Below are 19042 nucleotides of genomic sequence, written 5' to 3' on the forward strand. Positions count from 1 at the left end.
ATCATGAAGTGGGAGAACGCAACCTAGGAAAGCCGAGCCCTCTCGGTATTGACCGAGGAACTGTGAGGATGTCAAAACGACTCTGGAGCCGGCAGGCTCGGGAGGAAGGCAGGAGGCAGAGGACTGCAGAGGCTGGTTCAAGTGTGGCAAACACGAGAGGAAAGGAAGAAGAAACTTCATAGCAGCCACATGTACCTGGAAACAGCCTCACCGCCACTTGTGCACAGTGCGAGAGCCCAGAGGCAAGTGGCAGCCGCAAAGGACGTGGAAGCTGTTCGGTGAAGCTGGAGAGTCCACAAGCCGGAGGTGAGACATCTGAGTGCTGCCTCCTCTCTACCGCAAGGGAACCGAAGGACACCACAAGAAAGCAGCGAGTCCTAGAGAGAGAGAATGGGACACTGGGGTGCTTCAGCAAACATGCCAAAGAATGACAAAAGTGTATGAAGCGAATGAGAAGGAATATGAAATCCAATATTACCCAAAAAGGGTTTACAGATGAATGTGAGAGAAAAGCAAGTTTGCAATTGTGTAAAGTCAAGTTTGCAATTGTATAAAGTAAATCAAATGAAAAGGCCTGGCAACAGAGTAAACCATGCAAAAGCAAGTTTTCAATTGTATAACGTCAAGTTTGCAATTGTATAAAGTAAATCGGATGAAAAGCCCAGGTAAGGGAATACACCAGGCAAAATCAAGTCTGAAATCTTAGTTTACCAAAGTGGAAAAGAATATGGCAGAGGAGTACACCAGGCATCCTACGAGGTTGGAATCTACATCCAAGTTGGTTTTTGTTGAAAAAAGAGCCCTAAGGAAGATTCATGCCCTTGGGAATTTGTATTGTCTTGAAGAGAAACCTGGGGGAAAGGAGTTGTCCCCTGGAACTGTGAACTTCATCCATTGGGAAGGTTTGTTTTGGAGTTATACCTTTCTTTTGAAATTGAACGTTTGGGCAGGGAGATATGTTTGTTTATTCATTTGTTAAGCGCACCAGACTTGTAAGTAAAAGGGCGCATCGGTAAGGAAATGCAAGGCTTACATAGTTACGTATACACAGGTTACAAAATGTACATATAGCAAGATAAACAATTTTTTATATGACTACAGGATCTATACAATATGCAAAATAGGGCTGAAGCAAAGGGGTGACCAGGTACTTGAGATATAAAACTTATATAGTTACATATACACAGGTTTCAATATTTACATATAGCAAAATATATTATTTTTACATGACTACAGGATATTGTCCTCAGAGGAGATAGAGATGGGAGACTAAGGATTCGTAGCCATGATGTGTTTTATTACATTTTTCCTGAAGAGTGGAAAAGGTTGGTCTACTCTCAACTCCTGAGCCAGTGAATTCCAGCTTTTGGCTGCCTTAACAATGAAGCCATTACCCCCAATAGTAGTAAGCTTGTATTTGGGGATAGTCAGGCAGGTGGTGTTCCCACTTCTGGTGGGTCTGAGAGAAATTCTTCTCTGAAGTTTGTCTATAAGGTAGCTAGGGGCAGCATTGTTAAGGGCTTTGTGTGTCAAAGAGAGTGTTTTTAGGAGTATCTTATTCGATGTGGAGAGCCATTTATGTTGACGTCTCAAGGCAGGGATGTGGGTTTTCTTATTTATGCCAAGGGCTGCTCTTAAGGCGTTATTCTGTAGCGTTTGGAGCTTTTGAATAGTGGATTTGTTGGCTCCAATGTAGAGGGCATTGCAATAGTCAATTCTACAGAGTATTAGAGCTCTGGCCAGGATCAGACAACTATTGTCAGAGAGGAATGGTTTACCAGCACTAAGTAGTTTGCATGTGTAAGCCGTGGCCGAGGTAAGGGATTTGACCTGCTTGTCAAAGGATAGTGTAGAGTCCAAGTAGAATCCCAAGGTTTTTACTTCCTTGGAAACTTTAATGGTATTGCCGTCATTATTAAATGATGAATATTCTTGGCCTAATTTTTTAATATTGGCCTGCGAACCCAAAATTATTAGTTCAGTCTTATCATCGTTCAAGCATAGGCCATGAGTGGCCATCCATGCTTGGATGATAAGGTAAACTTTGTTCACTAGGCCCATGTCCGTACCTTAATCCCCAGAAAGTGGTAGGAGAATCTGAGTATCATCTGCAGAGTTAGTGTAGGTGATACCCAGCTGGTCCAGATCGTCAAACAGTGGCTTAGTGAAGCTGTTGTAGAGGGTAGGCGAGACGCAAGACCCTTGGGGAACACCGCATAGGATGGGTGTAGGATCGGCAGATGCTGAGGGGGGAAAAGACTCTCATGGTCCTCTCACTCAGGAAGGACTCAATCCATTTGATGGCGTCCGTGGAGAAGTGAGCTGCAGAGTCGAGGTGCCGGCATAAGACCTGGTGGTTGACCAAGTCGAATGCGGCAGAGAGGTCAAGTAGGAGCAAGAGTACTGTCCTTCCTTTGTCTCTCAACTCGTCTATTTGGGACTTTGGGTCGATTAGGGCAGTCTATGTTCTGTGCAGTGGACGGAAGCCAGATTGTCTGTTGCCCAGGAGTTTGTGCAATTCTAATTGCTTCTGAATTTGAGTGTAGGCGGCCTTATCCAATATTTTTAGTAAAAATGGGACTGTGGTAATGGGCCAGTAATTGGTGGGAATAAGGGGATCAAGTGTCTGTTTCTTGAGGAGTGGTAGCACCCAAGATTGTTTGAGGTTGGCGGGTATAGTACCTGTGGCAAATGAGGCGTTTATTAGTTTGGTTATGAATGGGGAGAGTTCTCTGGCAGCATCTTCTATTAGCTGTGCAGGGCAGATATCGCCTTTACAGTTTGTGGGCTTCAAAGATAGGATATTTTTTTCTACCTCTAGGATGGACATTTTGGAGAAGTGGAAGGTGGTATGTGCCAATGGTGTCTCGTTGGGCAGGAGAGTGTTAGGCGTTTAAGATTGGCCCAATATTACATTTCTTTCCAGATGATGAGGACAAAGCTTTCGCCATCCTTTGCGAGGGGGAGGCCGCTTCAGACCAAACAATTTCTGTGGCAGTGGATATTGCAGATACTGGATTCAGACAGACGGTAACATCACCGTTATACGTTCCCTCGCCAGACCTATGGACTCTTCCTATGGTCTCTGTGCTTTCTCCTCTCTCTTCTCCCATTAATGGTGGCACATGGTGGGAGGCCCTCCTGTCCTCCTTCGACTCCTCTAAGGTCAACATAAATGTTTACCTGAATGGTACCGTCTTGGTCCAATGCCCTCAAGCCAATCTTCTACGCTCTGATAGACGTTTGCCACGCCTCATCAATTTTCTTCCGTCTCATGCTGTCCCCTCTCTCCCCTCCATGACTTCCTTGCCTCCCCCGGCTGTCTCCTCAATGGCTACCTTCCTCTCCTCCTTCCTCTTCTGCACCCCTCGGGCGTCTTCCACACCTCTGCAGAGCGTATCTCTGATTTGTACCCGTCCCCGGAAGTCTTTCAAGGATGGCAACCTTCTCCATATTGCCACTCTTAACTCACATTCCGCTGTCAAACATTCCTCTGACATCTGCTGCCTCCTGGAAGAACTTGACCTTGATGTCCTCTGTCTCACCGAGACATGGTTCACGGCCAGCTCTGTTACTAGCTTTGACACTCTCCTCCCTGATGGCTACAAGATCCTCTCCGCGCCCATGTCCAACCGTTCCGGAGGTGGTGTAGCCCTGATCTTCCCCGAGTGGAATCCTGCATCTGTTATTCCCACGCAGGCTTACTCTTTCGAATGCCTCGTCTGCAGGTCCTCTCTCTCCAAGCCATTCCCTTACTGTGGCTACCATCTATCGGCCACCTGGTCAGATCTCCTCCTTCCTCTCTGAGTGGTCGGACCTCTCCTCTTCCCTCCTGGTCTCAACCACTCAACTCCTCCTTCTTGGAGACTTTAACATCCACCTGGATGCTTTCTGACCTTCCTCTGGACTCTTTCATGACCTCTGTGACACTCTCTCACTCACCTCCCCACTGGGCCGACTCACTCTGCAGGGCACGCTCTTGATGTTCTGATCTCTGCAGACCTTCCCCTCTCACCACTCCTCTCTCCTGGTGTGATCACTTTCTCCTTTCCTCCCCACTCACTCTCTCCACTGATACCCCATTCAGGGAGCATATCTCCCCAGTTCTTCGTGATCTTCATTGGCTCCAGGTGGCCAAGCGGGTGCATTTTAAGCCCCCGTTTCTTGTACACAGAGCTTTTCATGCTGTGGGCCCTGAATAACTGCAGCATAAGTTTGGCCCTTATATTCCCTGCTGTTCTTTGCGCTCTGAGGACAGATTTCTTATTTCTGTGCCCAGATTTCGGTCTGTTCGAGTTGGTGGTCGGTCCTTTTCTGTGATGGCTGCCAAACTGTGGAATGCCCTGCCTATTACACTGCGGTCCATTCTGGCTCATCTGCAGTTTACTTATTTCTGTGCCCAGATTTCGGTCTATTCGAGTTGGTGGTCGGTCCTTTTCTGTGATGGCTGCCAAACTGTGGAATGCCCTGCCTATTACACTGCGGTCCATTGTGGCACATCTGCAATTTAGACGTTCATTAAAAACCTTGCTTTTCTGACAGTCTGTGCTGGGCCAATGTAAGTGTTCTGAAAGCCTTGTAGCGCCAGGTTGCCTTTTGGTGTTAGTTGTGCTGTACCTCTGGGTACGAAATGGATAACAGAACATAACATGTGGAGAGGTTGCCCCCTGAGAGGAGTGATGACATTATCGGATCCATCACAATAGCTGTTGCATTAGCTACCTTAATGATGGTTGCGGCGGTGGAGATGATGCATTTCCAGAATGAATCCAGCTAAACACAGAGGAAGGATTAGCAGAATGCGTTCGGGTAGCCGCTCATACCATGTAGTCTGTACTGGTCTGCATCCATAGACACTTAGGTGCTGAATCAGGAGCCTTGTACTTCTTCATAAATCTGTCCTTTTTGGGAGGGGCAGAAAAAGCATTTCCCATGGTCATGATATCATCTTCCCAGATGTCCTCGAGGACCGGTATGGCCACAACAGACTTTCTTTTCTGCTTGCTCTGCTGGTATAAAAATCTGCTCTTCTTTTGCTCCTATGGGACGAGTTCAAACAACGTGGCAGCCCTGGACATGAGGGTGTGAAAGGAACCAATCTCATCAGGGGGAAAATCTCTTAGAGGAGGGTCTTCCGGTTCATCATCCCCTGGAACGACATTGTCAAACTCGTTTGAGGTATTAGTGCGGATGGACACATCACCTTGAGAGACATCACCCTCTGTATCAGTATCCGTGAGGTTGGCAGGGGAAGGAAAAGCAGGCGTACGGAGAACATCCTGTAGGCAGTGCAGGAGCAGGTAAGGGGCCAGCAAGAAGCTCGTGGCGTGGTCTCAAAGGAGGAGTAGGAGGCTTATGCTGCAACTCCGAGAACACAGATTACAGTGTGGATAGAATGTGCAAAGACATGTCACAAGGCTTTGGCTGAGTGGGAGCCAGCAGTGGAGATGGCCCAGTAAGAGCAGAAACTATTGTTGTGTGTAGCATAATAGCAGAAGTCCCAGCAGAATTAGATAGTAGAACCTCCAAATGGATGTTGTCTATGTAGTTGTCATCAAAGAAAACACCTTAAAGATCTGCAGCACTAGCAGGTTGCACTATGTCCTCAGGTGGAACTATAGTAGGACCAGAAACTCTAAGAGGAACATATAGGGCCAGCATAAACAGTGGATTGGTACACCTAGGACTTGGTAGTGTTGAAAGCGCAGAGGCAGAATCCCCAGCTTCAGAGACACCTCGTGGAGCCCCAGACAATAAGGAATGCATCTTTGTCGTGGACGAGGTGGTCGTGGCGGTCACAGACATCGATAGGATTCAGTGCACTGTCCTCGACGATGACGAGGGGAGGAAAGAGGAAATGGGGGGATTGGCAGGCGGAAGCCCGTGGGTGTTTTGTAGCAGATGATGATGAAGCAGTCTTCTAGATTATAGAAAATGACGTTGACACTTTTGTGGATGAGCAGGCAGCCCAAGCTTGAGTTGTATGACCTTTTTTTTTTAGCTTTTTTCCCCATGGGAAGAGTCATCGTGGACCTCTTGGATGAAGAGCTGCGCTTCAGAGGCCTGCTTTGCCTGATGGAAGTATGGCTATAGTCAGAGGGCATATTGGAGGTTCCAGCACATCGTCTAGCCAAGTCACCAACCTTTGGTGACGATCACAGAGTCTTGTTAGAGAACGACTGGCAGATGGAGCAGTCCCTGATCTCACATGGTCAGGAAAGAGACAGTAGAGGCAGTCATTGTGAAGATCCTCCACGTCAATGTTCTTCAAATGGCAGGTAGCACAGGCCTTGAAGGGGCTTTTCTTCCTGGTGTCAGCCATAGCTTCACGGACAGATTCAAGGCCTCAACTAAAGGATAAAGAGACAACACTTCCAGCGGTGTCAAGATGCTGGAACAACCCCACTGACTGGTAGAGGAACTTCCTGGCATTGTGAAGATTTGCAGAAATAGTCTATATATCGTAGAAGTGAGTGATTTATTTTTGAGGACTCCCCACACCCAACGTGCTGTAAAATAAAAACCCAGGGGTTGAGCTAAGGAAGGCAATACAACCCAAAATTACATTAATGGAGCACTAAAGTGACAGCCATTTTAAAAATGTAAATGCAAACTGCTTTACTGTTACCAAGGTTTCCCAGCCTGATGACACAGAATATTCAAACAGCATGTGAATCTATGAAATATCCAATGCAGACTAACTATATTTAAGTGGCTTGGCTTTATTAGATTATACTGGTTGGTTTTCTCCCCATCTTTCAGGTACCAGTGATTAGCGCCACCAACAAAATATATTTCTGAAACTTTAAACAATTTTGATTATTTCACAGATGTATTTTATCACTTTCTACCTGAAGACTTACCTTCTGTATTTTTCCATTTGGAGACCAGACTCAAAAGTGGAGGAGAGAAATTTCTATTTCCAGAACAGGACCAGGGAGATCAAATATCCCTCCAGACCCACCCCCATGATCCTTTATTCACAGGTCACTTTTGTATGTGTAACACAACAGCCAACTTGGTCCTGATCACACCCTTTTGGACTTTTCAATCCTGGATTCCTACTGTGCTCAATATAGGAAACAATCTCAATTTGTTTAATGGTGTAGTCAGACTTACTTAACATTCTCCGCCTAGGGTTGCATTCTTTATCTTATGCCCAACAAAGACTGGTTTGTGCATGATCACCGTTGTCGGATTTTTTAAGATGAGTAGAAATATTTCCCATGACTTATTGTAAGCGATCAAGCCTAGTGGAGGAGCATCAACTAACTAACCCAGGGTATCCAGTGGTGAAGAATATTTTTTAAATAATGGGTTGAGATTTTTTTACAGCAAATATTTTAGAACATTTGGGTAACATGCCATAAAATTTCAATTGGTTTTAGATGCCAGGTCTCCAACGGTAAACAGACGCATTTAAAATATACTTTCATTATGCCTCTACCCAAATGATATGCCAGTGCTGGTCATTTAAATCACCATTATGGCATTGGGGTGCACAATATATGTCAGTACTGGCATTATAAAACACTTTCATGACTCTGGTGCCAGCAATATATCCTTGTTGCCACTGTAATACACTTTCATGACTGTGCCCTAAATATTTTCCAATATTGTGCCACCAGAGGAAGGCATTTTTATGCTGGCTTTGTCAGTATATGCCAGCAGTGAACTAAAAAAAACTCCCGTGTGTTGGATGTGCACAATAATGACACTATAGCCACCATAAGAACGCACTGTAAGTATGTCTTTGACAAAATGGCCCACATTTCAAGTGTGCGTCGGTCCGAAAATAGCAGTGCCAGTTGCACCGTCCCGTCACCCTTTTCTGGATCGGCACACTATGAGTCGCGATGCCGTAAACACTGTCCATGCAATTGACACTCACGGTGCTACCGTTTCCGACAGCACTGTGAACAGAAACAGCGGTTGCACCCGGAAGCCGTGCCTGAAACACTGGCATGGCAGTAGTATGGGCACATTACGAGAACTGACAACAGGGAAACACTGGCATAAAAATGCTGGTGGCATTGTGTTGACCGCGCTGGAAACACCAGCATCGCGGACTAGCCGTTAAACATTCTCAGGTGTGCAGCAACAACCCACAAATGCCATAATCAGCCCAGCTGCACACCATGAGCACTGTGACCACACCCACACCCCTTACAACACAACACAACCATGCTGGCAGCTGCAGTAGCAGTCATGGAGCTGGGGGCCCTACATGCAGGGATTCAATATAAGATTGAACTGGCAGAGAGGCAAAGGAGGAGGAGTAGGAGGATGATGATGACGACCATGCAACATGAACATTGGCCAGCAGATAGCACCCCACATGCAGCCACCCATACCTTGCTTAAGGGCCACACTATGGAACCTGAGTGCTTCACAGACCCACACCCTGTATCGGCTGGACAGGGAGACCATTACCTACATAGTCAACTTAATCCAGGATGACATTCAGAGCCTAATCAACATCAAAACCGCCATAACCCCCTTGCTGAAGGTGGTATTGGTGCTGCATTTCTTGGCCACTGGCACCTTCCAACACACAGTGGGAGAGCTGCACTGGTTACCCCAACCCTGTTTCTCCAAGGTGCTATTCCAGGTCCTGGTTGCCCTCCTGTGGCACGTGTCTGACCACATTGCCCTCCCCAGAACACCTGCCCAGGTGAATGCCACTAAAGTTGGGTCCCATGCCCTGGCAGGCATGCCCAACGTGATAGGTGCGTTAGACTGCACGCATGTTGAGCTGGTGGCCAGACATGCCAATGAGGCAGTCTACCGAAACAGGAACCTCTATCACTCTCTCAATGTCCAGGTTGTGTGTGATGCAGACCACCTCATAACCCACTGCAGCACACGTTTCCCTGGAGCCACATACGATTCCATGGTGCTGCGGAACTTCACGCACCCAGGGTAGATGCCATGTCACAGCAGAGTGCGCCCCTGGCTGTTGGGTGAGTTGAAGTACCATTGCATGTGCACTGTGGAAGGGGCGTCAGGTTGTTCACGGTCACCAGTGCATGTGAGTAATGCAATGTCATGTGCACATATTGCATGCATGAGCGGAAGGGCATGTCTGGCATGTGGTACATGGGCTGATGGAGCACACCCCATCACAAATGGTGCACAGCTGGACAGGCACATCAATGCACTACAGGTGCCAGAATGCATCTCACCAATGCCACATACCCCAGCAATAAAACACTGTGCGCAACCCCCACTGCCTACGTCAGAGCCATGTCAGACTAATGCAACCCACCTCCCCACCTGCAGTATACCCCACAACATGGAGCCAGACCACCTGCCTGTCACAAGTGCACATACCCATACCCATGTGCATGTGACATTAATTCAAACAATGTCAGTACACAGATGAATGAATAGGTGGGATGACCAAAGTACAACATGCAAACTGAACCAGAAGCGGCACACACAATGGACAAAGTAGAAGCTGGTGTAGCCATAGGGGTAATGGGCAAGGTGGGTGTGATATGGTGAGGGAAATGTGTATGCACACCAACCCCCCCTGCAATACAATGCACCAGATACTAGGGTCATATGTGCCATTCGCTATGTCTTGTGCCAATCCCATGTGACACAGACCAACATACAGACATGGCTTCCATGTCAATGACTTTGCCACCTTTGTGTCCCTCCCATGCAGGTGATGCCAGATAGCCCTTGATGCCATGGCTCATTAACCCGTCAGGCAACCACAAAACCAGCACGAGCATGCATACAACCGTGCACCTTTTTTTTGGCTCCTGAAGGCAAGATTTCACTGCCTGAGTAAATCAGGGGGTGCCCTCACGTACAGCCCTGTGAAGGTGGGCAAGATAGTCATGGCCTGTGCCATGTTACATAACATTAGCATCAGGTGCAACATTCCCCTCCCCCCAGACATGGACATGCCCACAGGAGGGGCGGAGGACGGCACTGACAGCAAGGATGAAATACCATTGCCCCATCGCGGGGATGCAATGGATGGGCGCGATGCACGTCATGAAATGATCACCCACTACTTTTGAGCAAAGCACACATGCTCATGGCCTAGGCCATCAACCACTATATACACTGTACACTGAATAATGACACTCACATGAAAAACGAATGTCCAGTCATGATTTCAATGCAACACCCAGTGTATTGATATATATGATGAAATATAACAGGTGGACCAACACCTCCTCCCCAACTATCCCTCCCCAACTATCCCTCCCACAAACCCTCCCCAACTATCCTTCCCTACTTCCCCACCCCAACCTGCATCGCGTTGTCCATGATGTCTCAGCCAAGATACACCCATGGCACATGTTAGTCCTTGGCCTATTTACGGGCCTGCTTGCCACCTAAACTGCCCTTGTGTCGTGGAGCTGACAGGCGTATCGACCTCCGCCTTGGGCTGCCACGGAAAGAGAACTAACGGGGGTGGAGCTTGTGGATGGCGTGTGGGTAGGGTCACTGGCCCGTCGATCTGGGGCCCCTTGCAAGGACATTGCCAGTGGCTCGGCCATGGCCGACATTATGCCATGGCCGACGACATGCCATTGCCCTCGCGGACCCTCCTGGCCAGGAGCACTATTGTAGACGTTTCACATCCAAGGGCACGTGCACTGCTGTACCCGATGGCCTGCACGCTCTCTTGCATTCGTTGGGCCTCAGTGCGGAGCAGGACTGCCTCCGCCCGTATCCGTCAAGACTCCTCCAGGTGCTGCTGCACAAGGGGCGACAATCTCTCCTGTCTTTCCTAGATGCAGCACAGGCAGCTGTTCATGTCCCTGACACTAGAGAAGGGTGGATGTGTGGGGCGCTTGAGAGGTTCATGGGGCTGAATTCAGGCCATTCATAGATGGCCTGGTCGGTGGTGTCCCCTGTGCCATACACCGTGGCCCCCTAACAATGACCCATGCCTGTAATACATGCTGAACACTGCACAGGCACCCTCTATGCCAAGTATAGAAGTATCTTCCACCACACAAACACAGCATCCTGCCACAGCGTACTTCTTGCGTGCCTGCGGTGCCACCACAACATGGGTGTTGGTTCAGGTGTGGGTGTGTGTACCTGCATAGTGTGTTCTTGGGAATGGGGACAGTGCAATTCCCACAGGCCGGCCAGGGGGAATGTTCAGTGTATTGGAGGCTATGTGTGCTCACCGGCCTCGTCGGTTGTGTCCCGGCTCCGGCCCCCCACAGCACCAACCCCTTCAATGGCTTCCATGTGCAGCACACTGCTGCACTTCTCCCAGGGCACGAGTCGGTTTGGCGAGGAGGGTCCACCACCTGTGGCCATGCTTTGTCTGCAGTGTTTAGACAGGAACTTCCGGACCCTCAGGCAGAGATCGTCCCACCGCTTGTGGCAATCTCTGACTCTACGTGGGGTTGTCCCCACTGCTGACACCTTCTGTGCCACTTCATCCGATATAGCCTTTTTCCTCTGCTGTGTTTGGCAGCACTGGTCTGTGGAGAACAACTCCCCCTGCATGCATGACAATGGTCTTTGCAAGCATGTGAAGCTCAGCCTCAGAGAAGCATGGCTTGAGTTGCCCAGACTCACTGGTGCGAGATGTCATGATCCTCGATGGATTAATGCAGTCATGTATGGATGTAGACTGGATGCCTCAGATTGCAACGGATTATGTTTTTATGATGGCCGCCGGCCCGTTTCTGGCAATCACTTTATTTCCAGTCACAGTAATTCTGGTGCCGCTGGGTCCAGTGTCAAGATGCCAGATCCAGGGGCACTTGCTCCAAGGGCGATGGTGCAGATGGTTTTGGCCACTTTACAAAGTCTTTCTGTGATGCCAGTGCCACAGTTTCTGGCATGCCGGAATAAGCCCGCCCAATAACACGTCACGGTCCATTGTTTCTGGCACCACAGGTTGCCAGAAATGGTGGGACCTGCATCACGGAAACTACGATTTCTTACCACCAAACTTAGAATGATGGCCATTGCCCTGCAGCCATTGACAACAATATACCACCATTGCCCCTGAAGAAAAAAAAAGAAACACACACACACACCCACACACACCACACCCACCCACCCACCCACACACACACACACACACACACACACACACACACACACCCCACCCCCACCCCAGTTTTTTCACACATAGCTTAATCTGCCGGTCCTGCGACTGGTCTTTCACTCTGCTGAATCATCTCCAGCCTCCACACAGCAACAAGAAGCAGGTAGGAAGTTGACTGACACCGTCTTCTCCACGTACAACTCTTCACAGCTCACAGGAAGACACGAGAGCATCTTATTTGATGCCTGCCCTCATGGCCTTTTATGGGCCTTGCTTCCTGTACTGCCTGCCGAGTGGAAAGGCTTTCTTGGTCTGCAGCCTCCTCTGCTTGTATGGATGCATAACAACTAGACAATTTTTTGTCATGATCGTAATCTTTCCAGTGCCATCCTGTTGAGGTAAAAATATGCAGCTTGCTTCTCAGAATGTAGCAGCAATATCTTCAAGTGTGTATCTGACTGAGCACAATTAAATTAATAGTGCAAGACATGATCATCAACAGCATTATTGAGACAAACAAATTTGGAGAAAGCAATGATTTGGAATAATTTGAACAAAGTTGCTGGATGCAGCGCCGCTCACACAGGACTGTCTCGTTTAAAAGCATACATCTTGGTACTAGCTTAAAATAAAATGGTGAGCGCAATGGCAACAGACTACAAATTACATTTCAGAAATTCTAGGAAGAAAACATACTCCTAATCCCCTTTCCTCCATACTGCATGGGCTTCCCTTCCTAGGGACGGGAGACTGAACCTTTTTCACCAGAGAAAACCTTCTTCCCCTTTAAATGTAGAGGCACGCAGGGGTGCACCCCTGGGAGCATGCGCTGCCCTAACTCCGCCCTCCGGAGCGACACCTCAGTCCCCATAGACACGTCGACAATATATTAACATTGCGTAATTAAACCAGTTTTATTATGGGGGGGTTGGAGGAGATGGTGGGACATATGGAGGAAAGGGGACTAAGAACTAGTCACTACGGTGAGCAACTTATAATTACTCTTATGTCCCGTCCCCTTTCCGCCATACTGCATGGGCAATTACAACTGAATGTAGCCCTAGTGTGGAGAGGGCTCCTTAAGCAAGTCCTCCTTAAGCAAATAGGTTTCTTAGAACCGCCTGTCCGAAAGCCGCGTCTGATCTAGAGCCGGCGTCCAAACAGTAATGCTTGCAGAAAGCCGAAGGGGTGGCCTGCCATGGAACCTGCCGTCTTAATGCAATGGCCGTGGCCTTGGCTCTGACAGCGTGGGCATGCATGTTAGCCGGCAGCTGCTTGTGCTGCCCCTTGTAGGCCTCCTTGATGGCCGAAACTATCCACCGTGCAATAGAGGCCTTGGATGCTTGATACCCGGGTCTGCCCTGCCCCCGCCCCCTCGAAGGTGACAAACGGGGCATCCAACTTGTGGAAGTCATTGGTCCAGAAAGAATTTCCGAGCGCATCTGACATCCAGACAGTGCAAGACTCTCTGAGACTAGTCCTTGGGGTCAGCAGAAAATGTAGGCAAGACTATTTCCTTGTTAAAATGGAAAGCTGAGGGTACCTTAGGTAGGAACACAGGGTGTGTCTGCAGGATCATCTTTTCCTTATGAAAGGTGGTATAGGGTTCTGAGGCCACTAGAGCCTGGATCTCGCCAACTAACAAAGCTGTTTTAATGGTGACCACCCTGACGTCTGCAGATGCACAACACCACATGGAGGTCTCACCCGGGGTGTGGCTTTTTGATGGGCGGGTAGGGCCTGGACGAGCCCGGCAAATGTCTCCCGACTATCTGGTTGGAAGAGGAGACGACTTCCTCCTCTGAATTTCTGTAGGCCCCTATGGCTGCCAGATAGGTGTGCGGCATGTGTCCACCTGTATGCCTGAGTGCGCAAGCTGTGCCGATAAGGAGAGCACATCCTCCAGCATGCATGTATGGGGGTCAATCTCCTTAGAGTTCGCCCAATGACAGAACCTAGTCCATTGACTCTTGTATTGGCTCCTGGTAGCCCTGCTCCTGGCGCCCTGAATGATTTCCAGATTAGCCTGTGATAGGCTCAGATGCTTGAGCATGACCTGCTCAGGAACCACGCTGCAAGGGCTAACTTCTATCAGAATGATGCTGAGGTGACGAGATTCCTTTATCTTGCAGATCACCCTGTGGACCAGGTGTGTGGGAGGGAAGGCATACGCTGTCATGCCGTCCTACTGTATCTGGAATGTGTTGCCCAGGGAGCCGGGCCCTGCCGGGACACGAACTGTTGGCACTTCCTGTTGTCCCATGAGGCACACAGATCTACCCGAGGATGCCCCCAGCTGCTGAAGATCTCCATCAACACCTGGTCATTCAAATGCCATTCCTAATCGTCCGCTCCCAGTCTGCTGAGCCTGTCCGCTTCCAAGTTGGCCTTCCCCAGGAGGTGGACGGCCGTGAGGTAGATGATGTTCTCCAAGGCCCATTCCCACATGCTGACCGCTAGGCTGCATAGTGGCGGGGACCTGGTACCCTCCCTGCTTTTTGACATAGTACATGCTGGTGGAGTTGTCAGTCTGGATAAGGACGGTCTCGCACCCGATGAGCGGAAGGAAAGCTCTGAAAGCTAGTCAGATGGCTTTCAGCTCCAGCCAGTTGATCTGAGACTCCTGCTCCTTCCGGGTCCAGACTCCATGGACGCGGTGGCTGTCCAGAGTGACCCCCCAGAGAGAGGAGTCCATAGTGATGGAGACCTGCAAGGCCAGCTACCGGAAGGGCTTGCCCATCCGCAGGTTGCAGTTCCTGGACCACCATGTGAGGTCCGAGTGGAGAAAATGGGGAATGTTGACCAACTCAGCTTGGGAGCCCCGCTCCTAATTCCATGAGGCAGCGAAGTGCAGCTGCAATCTTCTCGTCTTGAGTCTCGTGTGGGGTATGGCCAGTCGGACCGCCGCCATGATACCTAATAAATGTTGGTACCACCACCCCGAAGGCACTTCTTCGGTGAGGAAGTGAGTAGTGGCTCTCTTGATGGCTGCGATCTTGTCCTCCGAGGGAAAAGACTCTCTCTGCACTCGTATCCCAGATGAGGCCCAGAAAGGTCAGGGTCTGCGTAGGCTGCAGCTGAGACTTTTTGAGGTTGATCGTACACCCCAGGTCGTGGAGTGTCTTCATAAGTGTGGAGGAAGTGTGGATAACCGCCTCCAGCGATCTCGCTCTGACGAGGCAGTCCTCCAGGTACGGGTAGACGCGGTGGCCCTGGGCCCCGAGGAGGGTTGCCACTGCATTCATGAGTCAGGTAAATACCCTTTGAAGCCAAAGGGTAGCACCTTGTATTGGAAACGGCAGCCCATTATCCTGAAGCGCAGGAAGGAGCAATGTGTTTGCCAAATCGGGACGTGTAGGTAAGCGTCCTTCAAATCCAGGGAGCACATCCAGTCTCCATTGTCTAGTGTCTCCGCAACAAGTGCTGCCGTAACCATCTTGAATCTCTAAAGAGGGAGGGAGAGGTTGAGGGTGGATAGGTCCAACACAACTCTCGGGCCAGCCTGGTGGTTCTTTTGTATGGCGAAAATTCTGGAATAGAAGCCCAAACCTCTCTGGGAGGCTGGAACTTCCTCCACTGCCTGGCTCTCGACGAGCGACCGAATTTCCGCCAACAGAGTTGCAATTTGTGGGAGTGGAGGAGTGGAGGGGATTAGGGAGTAGAGGGAGTTACCGGTAGGCAGTACGCCGAGGATACTACAGAGAAGATCCTGGGGTCCAAAAAGTTCTGGCACCAAAATTGCACGTGAAAGGCAAGTCTGCTCCCCACCGGAGACACGTGGACCCAAAGGGACATGTCATGCTTCCTTTCCCTCAGAGGCTGCTGCTGATGAAGAGGGTATGGAAAATACCCCCCCTTTGGTTGTTTGCGCCGGTGCTAATTCGGAGCTGTCAGGCTGCCTCGACCTCTGTTCCTGGAAGCCCCGGAACCTGCCGAATGCCTGCCCCTTGTCAAGGCGTTCATGGGACAGGGTCTACGCCTTGGGCGTGGCCTTAGTTAGGATAAAGACTTTGCAGTTTGCAAGCTGTTCTTTTTATCTAATTCCTCATTGACGATAGAGTGAAAGACGTCACTACCCTCGAATGGAAGTTCCAGTATGCGTTCTCGGACATCAGGGTTAAACTTAGTAGCCCGAAGCCAGGCAGTTCTTCTCATGCCAGTGGTGATGCACATGGCCCGGCCAGAGGCATTGATGTGCGTCACGGTGGACTACATGATGTCCTGCGCTACAAGCTTGGCTTCTCCTAGTCCCGCCTTGAAGCGCGCTTGGCTCTGCACTGGAAGCTCTGGGAGGAAGTGCAGTTGAGGGTGCTTCCGAAAGCAAGAGTGGATGATCTCCAACTGCCTATACTTGGTGTCGAGGCACAGATTGACAGGTTGGGCCGAGTGTGGCTTGAGCCACCCCTTCTTGGGCAAGGCCACAACATCTTTCTGCATCGGGATACCTGTTCTGGTAGAGGGTCGTAGGGTGATGACTTCTGCCAACACACCCTCCTCAGGCCGCCTGACCTCTGTTTGAGGAAGGCCCAAGTATTCTGCCAGACCTGCAAGCCGTTTGTGGAAGGCCTTTGCTGATGACGGCGTGTCAGGGTCCTCCTCCTCGTCTGTGTCCACCAGAGTGTCTGGTTGATCCAGAGCAGGTGGAGGAGTGCTGGGTGCTGTGGGCTGAGGTGTGGGGACCGTAGCTGGGAGCTGCTGTGGAGGCTGTTGTGGAACCACCTGTACTGTGGAAGGCAGGGGAGCCGGAATCAAAGGAGCCGGCAGCGGGGCTGCGCTGGGGCCTCTGGCACCGGAACCATAGGAGGAATGAATATGGGCGCTGGTGGAGTCAACAGAGGGAGCAAGTCCCTGACTGCACCCCGCAGGATGTCCCCTATCTCAGGGGTTTGCATCAGTGCCAGAAACCTTTTGAAGAACCGGTCTTCAGAGGCTGAAGAAGTGGCAGGAGATATTGACAGGGTGGCTGTAGACTGCTGGGGGCAGGGTGGCAGAGCGCACTCTGTCTCAGTTTCAGGGGGAACCTGCCCTGTGCTGCGGATGGATAAACTGTAGGCCACATACCAGGTTGACACCAGTCCCACTTTGAAACTCGGTCTCCCGCTTGCTCCGCTCCTAGGAGCAGCATATCAGACGAGCAGCCATTTTGTCTGGCGCGGCAGCCCTTTTGTTGAGCTGCGCGCCACGTGCTGAAGTTGTGGTGCTAGGCTCCCTGGGCCCAGCCTCCTCCAAGACTCTTGGCGTTGGAGCATGAGGTCTACCCTGCACCTCATGCCAGGGCCTGGAAGGCATATTGCCCTCGGCAGCGTCACCGGTAGTGCTGCTTACAAGCGCCCCCTCGAACATTAGGCCGGTACTAGGGCGTTGCCCCTGGGGTGTACACCCAGTACAAGAACCTTGCGGTCCCTCAGCACTGCTTCCGGAAGGATGTACTGACCCCTCAGCCGTGAAGCCGGTAGATAGACTATCCGCGGTACATGTGCTGGTGTGAGAACCAGAGGTTCCTCCCGCTCAGGCGCTTCCTTGGGAAGGAGTCGCCCTTACGGGCTGCAATGGAAAAAAGTGGGCCTCGATCTCTGTCTGGCAAAGTCCTTCAAGTCCTCTGGAGGCGACCTTTCAAACAGCTCCCTCCACCTAGCTAGCCTGTTCTTCAGTGCACGTGGAGTCAGTGCATCACATGCGGTACAAGCTTCCCAGCCATGGTCGGAACAAGGCAGCGGAGGCAAAGAGCGTGGGGGTCTGACGTAGGGAAGAGACCCTCGCAGGACATCTGCTGAAGCACGCTGAAGTTGACATGCGCCAGTGAGGAGCATGGCACCGGAGGATCAAGTACCTGATTGACAAGAAAGAAGACAAAAAAGATAGAAGAAGAATCCAGGGAAGAGCGTGTGTAATTACATGGGCGAAGCCAAATCCAGGAGAGCTGGTGAAATCGGCCCGTTCCTGTTGACGCAGAAAAGGGTACTGGGGTGTGGCACCAGAGGGTCAGATTCAGGGCAGTGCATGCTCCCAGGACCACAGCCCGCACGAATGGGGAAGGTGGTTTTTTCTGGTGAAAAAGGTTCCATCTCACTTACTTAGGAAGGGACGCCCATGCATTATGGAGGAAAGGGGGCAGGACGTAAGAGTGTTTTCCATGGTGGAGGAGAATATGTTACTAAAGTACTATTCTCAGGTACGCTCTTAGAATGCAGCCATTCATGAATAGAGTAACATTTAAGCAATTGTTTTCAATTTGATAATTATTGTTGATCAAATTTCAAAGGCGAGATGGCAGCCTTGTGTGTGGGGAATAAACTAGAACGAGTTTATTCCATTCAGTGCAAATGTTAAGGCCTTATCTTATTGCATCAGCATGATAGTGAAATGAATCAAAAGTAAAAGAGAATGCATCATAGTAGTGAAAGGAGTAGAATTGAAAATATTGTGTATCATTCAGCATTTCTTTCTAGAATGGTGTTTTTGTTTCAGCGACAGAGGTGGTTTCCTTAAATTACATGAGGGGCTACTGCACTTAGGGCCTCATTACGAGTTTGGCGGTGTGGTAAAAAAAAAAGTGTTAATGCAGTAGTAACTGCTGCATTACCATAACATCGAAGTACAGGTTTGGAGGTAAGGCAAAAAATATACCTCCAGCAGAATGCTGGAGGTTAATTCTTTGCCTTACTGGCCAAATCAGCAGTAGTACCACTGGTAGTAATACTGTCAAAATCCCCATTGAGTTCTATGGACTCCATGGGGATTTCCAATTAATGGGGACTAACACCGCTTACCACCACTTGTAAACCGGTGGGAATACCACTGGTGGGAATACCACCAGACCTAGTGGTGGTAACACCTATACCATTTGGTGGTTTTTCAGTGGACTTACCGCTGAGATACCACCAAACTCTTAATGAGGCTGTTAATTTCGGTTTTGGTAACTTGTGTTTATACAATATGTTAGAATAGTTGTGGCAACAGAGCTGACAAATGCATTCCCAATGTTTCTGCATTCCCACC

The sequence above is a fragment of the Ambystoma mexicanum genome, chromosome 2q (assembly GCF_040938575.1).
Source record: "Ambystoma mexicanum isolate Mex_15411 chromosome 2q, UKY_AmexF1_1, whole genome shotgun sequence".
NCBI classification, from domain to species: domain Eukaryota; kingdom Metazoa; phylum Chordata; class Amphibia; order Caudata; family Ambystomatidae; genus Ambystoma; species Ambystoma mexicanum.